General features: G+C 45.3%; 1 pseudogene; it reads left to right on the plus strand.

Moving 5' to 3' along the window:
* The first annotated feature begins 5,472 nt into the window (after window positions 1-5,472).
* On the plus strand, window positions 5,473-13,514 carry LOC117885447 (annotated as a pseudogene).
* The last annotated feature ends 468 nt before the right edge of the window (window positions 13,515-13,982 follow it).

Consider the following 13,982-nt stretch of genomic DNA (forward strand, 5'->3'; position numbering starts at 1 on the left):
TGGAGGAGGCCATGGGGAAGTAGCCCAGGAAGTTGTAGCTGTCATGCAGCTTTTACAGGAGGCACTATAGACAGCTGCAGTCCACAGGGCCTTGGGCTGGAACCCGGAGTAGAGGGTGGGCCCGGGTTCCCCCCAAACCTCCCAATTGACCTGGACTGTGGGTTCTTCCAGAGGGGAAGGTCTCTGGGCTGTTCCCCAACCCACATAGTGAATCTCTGAGGCAAGAAATTCCGCCAATAAGCACAGGACCCACCAAGTTAGAGAAGGAACTTTGTCACATTATGTAGATTTCATCTAATAAACCTATATAATCAGTGGAATAACTTTGTAGCAAATCTCTATTATCTATGCATAAGTGTGGGAAGATTAGATTTTTATCTGTAAATGTTGGTAAAGGTAAATTTCACTATACACCCAGGAGCCAACAAAAAGAATATTTACATCAATAATAAGTGAAATTTACAGTTTGGCAAAGTAAGAAAAATGCTGCTTGAGCAGTTATTAGAGTTTGATTTAAAGATATTTACTTTGTATATATTTACATGTGATGGTGACAATGTGTGTTTTTAACATTTATAAAGCTTTACATTTTTGAATCTGAGTCTACTGCCACTAAAAAATTATTTGATCCCCACATAATTTTCCACAATAGTGAAAATTTAAATCAAGAAAAATTGAAAAAAATGCTTAAAAATTAATATCAATATTATCCATTGAAATCACAAAAATAAAAGTCACATTCTGCTGACAGTATCTATGTGGTAACTTTATTGTAATACTGTAGTATCTATGGAGTTGTCAAGGCTGTATCCCCACTTTGAACTTTAGGGTACAAATGTAGGGGCCTGCATGAAAACTTCTAAGCTTAACTACCAGCTTAGCTCTGGTCCGCTGCCACCATCCCAAGGCTAGTTCCCTTCCCTGGGTAGCCTTGAGAGACCTTCACCAATTCCCTGGTGAATACAGATCCAAACCCCTTTGGATCTTAAAACAAGGAGAAATTAACCATTCCCCCTCCTTTCTTTCACCAACGCCTGGTGAATACAGATCCAACCCCCTTGGATTTAAAAACAAGGAAAAAATCAATCAGGTTCTTAAAAAGAAGGCTTTTAATTAAAGAAAAAGGTAAAAATCATCTCTGTAAAATCAGTATGGAAAATAACTTTATAGGGTAATTAAACTTAAAGAGCTCAGAGGACTCCCCTCTAGTCTAGGTTCAAAGTACAGCAAACAAAGATAAACACTCTAGTAAAAGGTACATTTACAAGTTGAGAAAACAAAGTGAAACTAAGACGCCTTGCCTGGCTATTTACTTACAAGTTTGAAATAGGAGAGACTTGCTTAGAAAGATGTGGAGAACCTGGATTGATGTCTGGTCCCTCTCTGTCCCAAGAGCGAATGAACTCCCAAACAAAAAGCACAAACAAAAGCCTTCTTCCCCCGCACCCCAAGATTTGAAAGTATCTTGTCCCCTTATTGGTCCTTTGGGTCAGATGCCAGCCAGGTTACCTGAGCTTCTTAACCCTTTACAGGGAAAAGGATTTTGGAGTCTCTGGCCAGGAGGGATTTTATAGTCCTGTACAGAGGACAGCTGTTACCCTTTCCTTTATAGTTATGACACGCCCCCCAAATCACAGATAGTGTTGGACATTTGGTTTTACACTGGCTGTGATTTTTTCCTGGAGTTCTAGGAGAAAACAGAGTTAATAAGACACATGTACCTTTAGACATACTACTAATTATATAAAAACTAACAATATGATTTATTCCAAGAACAATTGTTAACCAGTTAACCAGTTAACTCTGGGAAACTTTCCCAGGAGAGTGCATCAGCCACTTTGTTAGAAGCTTCCGAAATGTGTTGTATTTTAAAATTAAAATCTTGGAGAGCTAAACTCCACCGAAGAAGTTTTTTTGTTATTTCTCTTGGCGGTATGAAGCCAGTGTAGCGCAGCATGGTCTGTTTGTAGTTGGAAACGCCGTCCCCAAACATATGGGCGTAGCTTTTCCAGCGCGTACACAATGGCATAGCATTCCTTTTCGCTGATTGACCAGTGGCTTTCCCTCTCAGACAGTTTCTTGCTGAGAAACACGACAGGATGGAATTCTTGATCCGGTCCTTCCTGCATTAAAACTGCTCCCACGCCTCGCTTGGACGCATCTGTGGTTACTAGGAATGGTTTGTCAAAGTTTGGGGCACTTAGCACAGGGTCAGACATGAGTGTTGCCTTAAGCTGGTTAAAGGTCTTTTGACACTCATCAGTTCACTGAACTGCATTTGGCTGTTTCTTTCTGGTTAGGTCTGTTAGCGGGGCGGCGATTTGGCTGTAGTGGGGTACAAATCGCCTATAATATCCAGCCAAGCCTAAGAAGGATTGGACCTGTTTTTTAGACTTTGGAACCGGCCACTTTTGGATAGCATCCACTTAGGCCTGTAGGGGATTTATAGTTCTTCGACCCATCTGGTGCCCCAGGTAAGTCACTCTGTTTTGGCCTATTTGACACTTTTTAGCCTTAACAGTTAGTCCTGCCTGCTGGATGCGCTCGGAAAAATTTTCCAGGTGCTCCAGGTGCTCTGCCCATGAATCAGAAAAAATGGCCACATCATCGAGGTAGGCAACTGCAGATTCTCCCAATCCCGCTAAGAGACCATCTACAAGTCTTTGGAAGTTGGCGGGTGCATTTCGCAACCCGAAAGGGAGTACATTGAATTCATACACACCTGCCTGGGTGACGAAGGCTGACCTTTCCTTAGTGGGTTCATCTAGGGGTCCTTGCCAGTACCCCTTGGTTAAGTCTAAAGTAGAGATGAATTGGGCATGTCCCAATTTTTCCAATAGCTCATCTGTGCGTGGCATTGGATAGTTGTTAGGATTAGTTACAGCATTTAGCTTATGGTATTCCACGCAAAAGCGTATTTCCCCATCTGGTTTGGGAACTAGAACCACTGGAGATGCCCATGCACTATTAGAGGGGCGGATTATACCCATCTGTAGCATGTTCTGGATCTCCCTTTTATAGCAGTTTTGGCATGAAGTGACTCCCGGTAGGGTGGGGTTGTAATTGGGTGAGCATTACCTGTGTCAATGGAGTGGTATGCCCGTTCGGTCCGTCCTGGAGTGGCTGAGAAAATTGGTGCAAAGCTTGTGCACAGCTCCTTGATCTGCTGTCGCTGCAGATGTCCAAGGGTCGTAGAGAGGTTCACCTCTCCTACGCCACCATCCTATTTTCCTTTGTAGTAGACACCTTTAGGCCACTCTGCATCATCTGTTTTCTGGGCTGTAAACTGGCAAACATTTAATTCTCTGGAATAAAAGGGCTTAAGAGAATTAACATGGTATAACTTAGGCTTTATGTTGGAGGTGGGGGAGGCTATGAGATAGTTAACAGCTCCTAGGCGCTCCTGGAACGTGTATGGTCCTTTCCACGACGCTTCCATTTTATGGGCCTGGAGCGCCTTTAAGACCATGACTTGGTCTCCTACTTTGAAGGACCGTTCTCTGGAATGTTTATCATACCAGGCCTTTTGCTCTTTCTGAGCATTCTTTAGGTTTACATTAGCAAGGGCTAAAGAGTGTCGGAGGGTGCTTTGTAGGTTGCTTACAAAGTTTAGAATGTTAGTTCCCGGAGAAGGCGTAAACCCCTCCCATTGCTGCTTCACCAACTGTAATGGCCCCTTAACCTCAGGGCCATACACAAGTTTAAATGGTGAAAACCCTAAACTGGGATGTGGTACAGCCCTGTAGGCCAAAAGCAACTGCTGCAACACTAGGTCCCAATCATTGGAGTGTTCATTTACAAATTTACGTATCATGGCCCCCAAAGTTCCAATAAACCTCTCCACCAGGCCATTGGTTTGATGGTGGTAAGGGGTGGCAACCAAGTGATTCACCCCATGAGCTTCCCACAGGTTTTTCATGGTCCCTGCCAGGAAACTAGTTCCCGAATTGGTAAGGATGTCGGAGGGCCAACCTACACTGGCAAAAATGTCTGTTAATGCCTGGCACACACTTTTAGCCCTGGTGTTGCTTAAGGGTACTGCTTCTGGCCATCGGGTAGCAAAAACCATGAAAGTTAGTATGTACTGCTTTACTCTGGGTGTCTTCTTTGGGAAAGGACCCAGACTGTCCACAGCTACTTGCTGAAATGGGACTTCAATTATGGGTAGTGGCTGGAGAGGGGCTTTAACCTGGTCTTGGAGCTTTCCCACTCGTTGGCACACCTCACAAGACCGGACATAATTAGCAACGTCCTTGCCCATTCCGTCCCAGTGGAAGGACTTCCCCATCCGGTCTTTGGTTCTGTTCACCCCAGAATGGCCACTGGGATGATCATGGGCTAAGCTCAAGAGCTTTACCCGATACTTAGTGGGAACTACCAACTGTCTTTGAGGATGCCAGTCTTCCTGGTGCCCACCAGAAAGAGTCTTCTTGTATAAAAGTCCTTGTTTTACAACAAACCGGGATCGGTTAGAAGAGCTGAGAGGCGGTGGGGTACTCTGCGCCACCGCCCAAGCTTTCTGAAGGCTGTCATCTGCTTCCTGCTCAGCCTGGAACTGTTCCCTTGATGCTGGAAACATCAGTTCCTCCTTGGACTGTGGACTGGGGCTTGGTCCCTCTGGAAGCGATGCAGGTGCTGGGGCTGTTTCCATTGACTGTGAACCTCTCTCTGCTGGTGCCCTATGTCGTATCTCAGGCTCTGGCTGAGCCTCTTGTGTAGGGTTATCTGCTGCTTCCACCAGGTCAGGCTCGCTGGTGCCCTCTGGCGTTGAAGTTGTAGACGGGTTTGAAAGCCCTGGACTCAGTGCTGGCAATGGTTCTGGTGCTGGTTGCGTTGCCGGTTCTGGGACTGGCTTTGGCTGGGTCTCTGGGATTGGATCCACTACGGCTGTTGCAGTTGTTGGCAGGGGATCCGGTTCCACCACCTTTGTTTGGGTCTCTGGTAACACAGACGGGGCCCTGGTGGATGGCTCAGGAACAGAGATGGGGGTGAAAGCTTGCTTAGCCTGGCTGCGGGTGACTATTTCCACCCTCTTGGCTAGCTTCACATTGTTGGCCAAGTCTTCCCTCAGCAGCATGGGAATGGGATAATTGTCATTGACTGCAAAAGTTCACATTCCTGACCAGCCTTTGTACTGGACATGCAACTTGGCTGTAGGCAAGGTTACAGACTGTGACATGAAGGGTTGAATTGTCACTGTAGCCTTCGGGTTGATGAGTTTGGGGTCCACTAGGGATTGGTGGATAGTGGACACTTGTGCCCCAGTGTCCCTCCAAGCAATAACCTTCTTTCCGCCCACTCTCAAGGTTTCCCTTCGCTCCGAGGGTATGAGAGAGGAATCTGGGTCTGGGGATCTTTGGTGTGATCGTGGTGTAGTGAACTGTAATCGGTTGGGGTTTTGGGGCAGTGAGCCTTTATATGTCCCAGTTTATTACATTTAAAACATTGCCCTGCTAAGGTATCACCGGGGCGATGTTGGTTGGTGGAGTCTGGTGTGGTGAGGTGAGAAGGTGTCTGGGGTTTTCCTTGGGATGTGGGTGGGGCCTTGGGTTGTCCCCGGTGGTAAGGTTTTGTTTCGGCTTGTCCCTTCTGGTATTCGCTCCAACTGCTACTAGTTTTTTTTCTTTTCTGCCACCTCCACCCATTTGGCTCCAATCTCCCCCGCCTCAGTTACAGTTTTGGGCTTCCTATCTAGGATGTACCTTTCTATTTCCTCAGGAACACCCTCTAAAAACTGCTCCATTTTTACTAGGGAAAGCAGATTTTCCAGAGATTGAACATTTGCTCCTGATACCCAGGCATCACAATTTTTGTTAATGTGGTAGGCATGCCGGGTAAATGACACATCCAGTTTCCACCTTAGGGCTCTGAACCGCCGACGGGCATGCTCGGGTGTTAGCCCCATTCTGAGTCTGGCCTTGTTTTTAAAAAGTTCATAACTGTTCATGTGCTCCTTAGGCATTTCAGCCGCCACCTTTGCTCAGGGTCCACTGAGCTGCGGCGTCAGTTCTACCATGTACTGGTCTATAGGGATGCTGTATCCAAGGCAGGCCCTTTCAAAATTTTCTAAGAAGGCCTCAGTATCATCGCCTGCCATGTAGGTGGGGAATTTTCTGGGATGGGAAGGGGTACCTGGAGAGGAGTTGCTAGGATGGGCTGGTGCATCCTGCCTAGCCCTTGCTACTTCCAGTTCATGCTTCCTTTCTTTTTCTCTCTCCTCCATCTCTTTTTCTCTCTCCTCCTCTTTGGCTTTTTCCAGCTCCATAGTTCTCTTGTGAGCCTCCTCTTTGGCTTTTTCCAGCTCCATCTCTTTTTCATGGACCTCCCTTTTGGCTTTCTCTTCTCTTTCTCTCTGCTCTGTCTCGAGTTTTGTTAATTGAAGCAGTCTCTGATGTTTTCTTTCATTTTTTTCTGCTTCTAGTTTGTCCAGTTCTATTTTTTTAGCTAATTCTTTATTCTTTACTACAGAAGTACTACATTGCTATTACTCCTGCCATAACTATAAAGGGAAGGGTAACAGCTGTCCTGTCATGGCTTATTTGGAACCAAGCTAACTCCCATCTACAATATAGACATTCCCTTAAGGACCCAATCCTGCAATGCTTATTCTTTTGGGCAATGTGTGGTCCTTGCTGAAGTGGACAGGAGAACTCTGGGACTAACTGCTAGAGGAAGAGTTACTCACTTGAGTGATGAAATATTAGCTGGTTATGTTAAGCTTCACGAATCCTCAGTATTCACACTGGTGTTCAAGGTGGACAATGCCCTGGGGAGGCTGCAGTTGTTTGTGGAGATCAGTGAGATCACCCACAGGGGCTCGTATCCCTAGACATGTTCTTTGGCTCATACTTATAGCTGCCTGATGAGCCACTGAAGAAATGGCCCTTTGTTCTCAAGGCAGGTGAGAGACTTTCTTGATTTTATTAGAGAATTAATAATGATATTGTCTCACGTTGTTCTTTAAGACATGTATTGAGAGCTAGGTGGGGTACATGGTGCCTTACAATGGAAGTAAATACATGGTCCTTGCTCCTAAGAGCCTATTGACTCAGCTGATCATGGCAAGTCAACATGCTGGGGCGATAACAACAGGCAATGGATGGATGGAGTGTGACAGAATGCACACAACTGGGCAATGAGCATTGCTTGGCTAGTAGCACAGGCATCCTAGTTTCTTTCTTTCTTTCTTGACTGGAAGTACTACTGGGGGGATTCTAGAATAAGGCATTGTTCCGAAGACTGAAATGAAGGAGGAGAGAGATGTTTGTGCAGAACTGGTTCAGGGAAAGCAGCTCATGGCTTTGGATACCATTCCAGTGAAGTGTAATGGGAATGAGGTGCCCAAACTGTCAGGCAGCTTTGAAAATCTCAGCCTGGCAGCCTGGGAGAAGGTGCAAAGGTGCTAGTGAGAGAAGGGAATAAACGGGGCTTGGAATTAATGGTGTAGGGATCTGATGAGGGGTCATGTGGTGTGGCCGTGTAGATGTGGGTCCATCCAGGCGTTCGAAGAAAGGAATAGGAGATATTGACAGGCTGGGAATATTTTATGTTTTCCCATAAAGCTAGTGTGTGTTAGCTGGTGAAAGACCTGGTGTATCTGGGAGGGGTTGCAAAGGAAAAGGGTGAGGGAGATGCAGACTTCTTGCTATCTTTACCCATTGTTACTGAACTTTTCTTTTCTTTTCGTTTCTTTTCTTGTCCACCTGTTTCATCCTGCCCATAAGTTATCTGGGGCAGGTGCTGTCTCTTTAATACATGTGTGTATAACACCCAGCACAACAGGGAACTGGTTGGTGATTGAGGCCTCTATATGCTACAATGCTAGCACTATTACTTTTTATGCTGTGAATAACCGAGAAGGGGGCCAGGACCTTTGGGTAAACATATGTATTGTAACCCACTCTTCCTTGGGAATGTTTTTGATCTGGCTCCAGATAAATGTACAGAAAATGCTACCTATTGCTGATATGGCTTGTTTAATTTGAAATGGAGGATGGCTCTGCATGTAGACTGTTATAAAGTTGATAGCAGAGCAGGTCAAATCTTGGAATTTCTATTCCACAGGAAATTCTACATTTTGAAACTTTCATTCATCCAGAACTGTAAGAAAAACTCATATTTCTGAAATTTCCCATGAAACCAACATGCCAAAAATCCCCTTAGTTTGGAAATATTGAAACAACCTTACCAAGACATTTTATTTCAATCAGGTCAATATGTTTCATTTTTTAAAGTTTGATGCCCTTTATTTTGACTTTATCATTTCAATGATTATATAATATTATATTATATTAAACATTTTGATAATTTTCAGTCAAAATACAACAACATTGGTACATTTTCTTTTTTATTTAATTGAATCATCCTTTTTTGATGGAGAACTGTTATGTTGGAAAACTTTCGCCCAGCTCTAGTCAACAGACTAGAGAGATTCCAGAGACTGCTGCGGTCATGATACATATAGACATCAATAACATAGGATAGGTGAAAAGAAGGCATGGGAAGCTAAAGATACAGTATTAGGAATTAGGGTTAAATACTTTGTTAATAGCAGTAGCCAAAAGTATTTCAGTATCCCTATTATAGGCTGCCATGTTTTGGATAATTACTGTAAAATTATTTAAAAGGATGAAAATTATAATATTTGTTTGGTTTTTATTTTCAGTACAAAAAAATTAGGAGAAAAAGCATGAAAAAGAATATTCCCTAAGACATAATGACTATCTAGCGGTCTAGTTAATCATTAATCATTACATTAAAAACATGGGCAAACTCTATGTGTTTGATTGCTGTAATTGTTAATCTGTTGCTATCAATTCAATAAAAGCTTGGTATTTTTTTCCATTTCTTTTATATATAAAGGTAGAATTTTCCGTTGTTGATATTTGCCAAAGTTTTTTGTGGTAAATAAAATTATTATCGTTGTGAGGGACATGGAAGATGTCTATATTATTTTATGAATATTCACTGTTTATCTATTTGTTTGCTTGTATTGGTGTTGGTTGCTATATTGTTACAAAGATGTTAACTTCCACACAAGTGGACAGCAGGTAGGCAGGAAGAAAGGTATAGTTTTCAGTTTGCGTCATTCACCAATACTTATCAGGACAATTTAGGTGTCAATTCCTTTGATGTTTACCTGTGACTGAGTCCGAACCTCCATCTTGATATCAGGGTAGGGGGAGAGATTCAAGTGGGAAAACTGAATCAAACAACTTTGCAGTTGATGAAAACCAGAGCCTTAGAGCTTGGCAGCGACAGACACAGGAAGAAAGGGAAAGCAGACTGAACCCCAGTCCTAGAAGCATGAGTGTTTGGATAAACTTTAAGTAAGACAGGTACATGTAGGCTTTCTGTTGTTTAATTGTTATGCTTTGATTCCTGCTGTTGTGATTAAACAATACTTTGTTTTGAAAAGACTGTTTTGTGGTCATTGGATTCACCACTAGTCCCAGATCCTGAAGGGAAGCCTTGCAGGGCAGCCAAATCCAGCTGGGCCTGTGGAGCAAACACAGTTGGTACTCAACAGGCTGCTCCCTTCTCTGAGAGTGGGAGAACTGTCGGATTCCACCCCAGAGAGGTGAAGGCAAGAGGCCTGTCACCACAACAGGTTGCACTCAGGGAGAAGCTGAGAGAGGTCCGAGGTGCTGCTAGCCCTGAACTGTGACAATCATGATTAACTGGTCATTTGTTTCATGATGATTTCCATCAATCAAAGTATCTAACTGAAGCTATAACCCTGCTTCTGAAACAAGAATCATGCAAAAAGAACAAGAGTATTTGTGGCACCTTAGAGACTAACAAATTTATTAGAGCCTAAGCTTTCGTGGGCTACAGCCCACTTCTTCGGATGCATATAGAATGGAACATATATTGAGGAGATATATATATATACACACATACAGAGAGCATGAGAACACTTTAACCTGTCTGGTCATTCAATGACAGACCTGCGGGTGGCTATCTTACAACAGAAAAACTTCAAAAACAGACTCCAACGAGAGACTGCTGAGCTGGAATTGATATGCAAACTAGACACAATCAATTTAGGATTGAATAAGGACTGGGAATGGCTGAGCCATTACAAACATTGAATCTATCTCCCCTTGTAAGTATTCTCACACTTCTTATCAAACTGTCTGTACTGGGCTAGCTTGATTATCACTTCAAAAGTTTTTTTTCACTTACTTAATTGGCCTCTCAGAGTTGGTAAGATAACTCCTACCTGTTCATGCTCTGTGTGTGTGTGTATATATATCTCCTCAATATATGTTCCATTCTATATGCATCCGAAGAAGTGGGTTGTAGCCCACGAAAGCTTATGCTCTAATAAATGGGTTAGTCTCTAAGGTGCCACAAGTACTCCTGTTCTTTTTGCAGATACAGACTAACACGGCTGCTACTCTGAAAAAAGATTCATGCAGATGTTCCTTTATGCCCATGCAGGGTAACATTCTTGTTAGTAGTAGTTACTATGTTCATTATGCTACTCCTAGGTGCCAACCTAGAATGGGTCCTATAGGGCTTGGTACTGGATAAACATAGAATAAAAGAAAGTCTCTGTCCAAGGAACTTTTAATCTAAATAGAGAAGTCAGCTAAAACATAGGGGAAAGGGAGGAAACATTGATTTCAGTTCTCTACACATGGGCTACAGGTTAATCCACATGAATCTGATTATAAAATCAGGGCCTGAGGAATGGAGTGTGAATACATTCCGTGTGAAATATTTATGATTTTCCAGCATTAGACTCAAGAAAATCATGATCCAAGTGAATGGGATATTTGTCTCAAGTAATCTTGATCGCACAGATCAACATTCTTATAATGTTGAGTTAATACCTCCAGGACCGGTGCAAGGATATTTTGTGCCCCAGGCGAAACGTCCACCTTGAGCCCTCCGCTCCCACCCCTCCCCCCGGAGCATCACTTTATTATAAACTTTAAAAAATGAATACTGCATAATGTGCCATTGTTCATTAGAATTAATACTAACATTGGCTTGAAAATGTATTAATTTCATTATTTAGTCTACACATTTAATGAAAATAAATGAATAACCTGACAGGGTGGGGGGCTGGCTGGCTTTGGGCACGGGGGTGTGGCAGGGGTTGGATGGAGACAGGGGGTGCGGGGCTAGCTGGCTTCGGGCAGGGGGATGTGGCAGAGGTTGGCTGGAGACAGGGGAGTGCAGGACTGGCTGGCTTCGGGCAGGGGGTGCGGCAAGGGCTGGCTGGAGACAGGGGAGTGCAGGGCTGGCTTACTTCGGGTAGGGGGGTGCGGTAGGGGGTGGATGGAGACAGGGGAGTGTGGGGCTAGCTGGCTTTGGGTAGCGGGGTACAATAGGGGTTAGATGTGGGGCTGGCTGGAGGCAGGGGGGGTGGGGCTGGCTGGAGGCAGGGAGTGTGGAGCTGGCTGCGGGCAGGGCAGGGGGTGTGGGGCTGGCTGGGGGCAGGAAAGGGGGAGCAGCAGGAGCTGGCTGCGGGCAGGGTGGTGGGTACCGGGGCCGTCCCTAGATATTCTGGGGCCCTACGCAGCCCCCCCACGGGGGGTGTGGTGCTTCAGGCCTTTGGGGGGGTGGGAGTGGGGGGACCCCAGGCTTCCATGGGGGGGCAGGCCTCCAGGGTGGCGGGGGTGGCTTGGAGGGCAGGGGGAGCAACTCACCAGCAGCGCGGCTGGGGCTGGATCTCTGCATTTCCCCCGGCGGGTGAGGGCAGGCCTGGCCCTGCTGCAGAGCTCAGGGGAGTGTGGGCGGGGCGGGGCTGAGCACGGGCAGGGGCCTGGGGATGAGCCAGAGCAGTAGGGAGCAGTGCAGCACCCCCAGTTGCTGGAGGAGGAATTACATCACTTCCTGGCCAGCCGCAGCTGATCAAAGCTGTAGCTCCCCCTCGTACAGCGGCAGGAGGAGGGTTACATGTTTAGCAGGTGCCGGGTGAACATCCAAAACATTTTGGGCACCGCTTTTTGGCGCCCTCAAATCCTGATGCCCTAGGCGGCCACCTAGTTTGCCTAGTGGTTGCACCGGCCCTGAGTACCTCAATGCTTGAATGGCCGTATTGATATCAGCAGTGAGACTGGAATTTTCAAGTGCATAAATCTCATTGAAATTAAGAAGCATAAATCTCTTAGGTTTCTTTGAAAATCCCAGCCTGAGAGAAAGGGTAACAGAATCTCTCTTTTGAAATCAGTGGCACTCATTGGTGACTAAGATATTATTGATGCATAGTCCTTTATTTCCTCTTCATTCAAGACCACTCCTAATGACTGCGATTCAGAATAAATACTTTGGCCAGCTCTAGTTATGAGTTGAGTTGAGGGAGAAAAGTGATTCTGTTTCATGAAAGATTTCAATATTTTGAAATTGGGTTTTGTTCCAAATGAAAACCACCATTTTTGACATTTTCTGTGGAAGGGAATGGAACCCTGTTTGCAGGGTTGTGTGGTTGCTGGTCTTCCCTAGAGCCACAGACCTTTGAAGAAAGGCATCCAATCTTGGTTGATAGAAGACCTGGAGAGGGTGAATACACCATGTAATACCTGTCTCTGTTTGTCTTCCAGTTGAACTCTTATGAAGAAATGATGATCTTGAATTGAATGGTGGTGACTGAGTTTCTTCTCCTGGGATTTTCTACCTCTCCAGAGAGGCAGATTTTACTCTTTGTGGCACTGTTAGCCATTTATCTGGTCACTGTGGTGGGAAACCTCCTCATTATCTTTGTAACTTTGGTGGATCCTGCCCTTCACACCTCCATGTACTTTTTCCTCTCTAATTTGTCTGCCTTAGAGGTCGATTACACCTCGGTCACTGTCCCCAAAATGCTGGTGAGCCTCATCTCAGGGGATAAATGCATCTCCTTTGCTGGCTGTGCCATGCAAATGTGCTTCTTTCTTTGCCTTGGGATCAAGGAGTCTTCCTTTCTGGACATAATGGTGTATGATTGCTACGTGGCGATATGCAACCCGCTACATTATCCCATGACTATGAACAAGAAGGTGTGTGTCCTGCTGGCAGCCACTTCCTGGACAATCGGCATCCCGGCCCAGGTAGTGAAGACCAGTTTGGTGTTCATCTTACCCGTCTGTAACTCCAAAGAGATCAACCATTTCTTCTGTGACCCAGCCCCTTTGCTGTGGCTAGCCTCTGCTGACACCTCCATGAATGAAACCTTAACTTCCATCATGGTCACTTTCTTTGGAGTGGTGCCCTTTGCCCTGATCCTGTTGTCCTACATCTGGATCAGCACCACCATTCTCATGATGTCATCAGCTGAGGGCAAGAGGAAAACCTTCTCCACCTGCTCCTCCCATCTCATTGTTGTGGCTTTATTCTGTGGTTCTGGCATCTTCCTTTATTTATGACCCAGGTCCAGTGAATTTCCAGATGGCAGTAAACTTCTCTCCCTCTTTTACACTGTTTTGCCTGCCATATTGAACCTTTTTATCTACAGCTTGAGGAACAGGGATATCCAAATGGCCCTGAAGAGAAATACGTGGCACAAAATGGTTCCTCGCTAGTGCTGAGTGGGAAACAAATTTCCCTGCCTGTTCTTCCTCAGGATGAATCTAAGGCCTACTACATTTTTTCACAAAGAACAAGAGCAAGACCCACCCACCCCAGAATAGCCTGGTCATTAGAGCCATGGGCAGCAGGTAAAATAGACCAGGGAAGGCTAATCCTCCCCTAACCCAGGCTGTGGTCCCACCCACGCCTTGCAGCAAGGCCCCGTCCTCTCTCCCAAAGCCAGTGGGGGCTCAGCTCTGGGTTTCCTGGTTCAAAACAGGGAGAGCAGAGATTCAAACTCAGCTCACCCACATCCCCTGAAGCACCAAGCTATAGCCTCTAGCTCTGTAGAGCTTTAGATATGGAATTATGTATACAAAGTGGAACAGCTCCCACCAGCATAATTGGTAGATTGACCCCACTGTCCTCAGATTAGTGTACTAACCCCAGTCTACTCTTAGAGTGGGCTTTCTTCTTTAGTT

This window comes from Trachemys scripta, chromosome 12 (genome assembly GCF_013100865.1).
Source record: "Trachemys scripta elegans isolate TJP31775 chromosome 12, CAS_Tse_1.0, whole genome shotgun sequence".
NCBI classification, from domain to species: Eukaryota; Metazoa; Chordata; order Testudines; family Emydidae; genus Trachemys; species Trachemys scripta.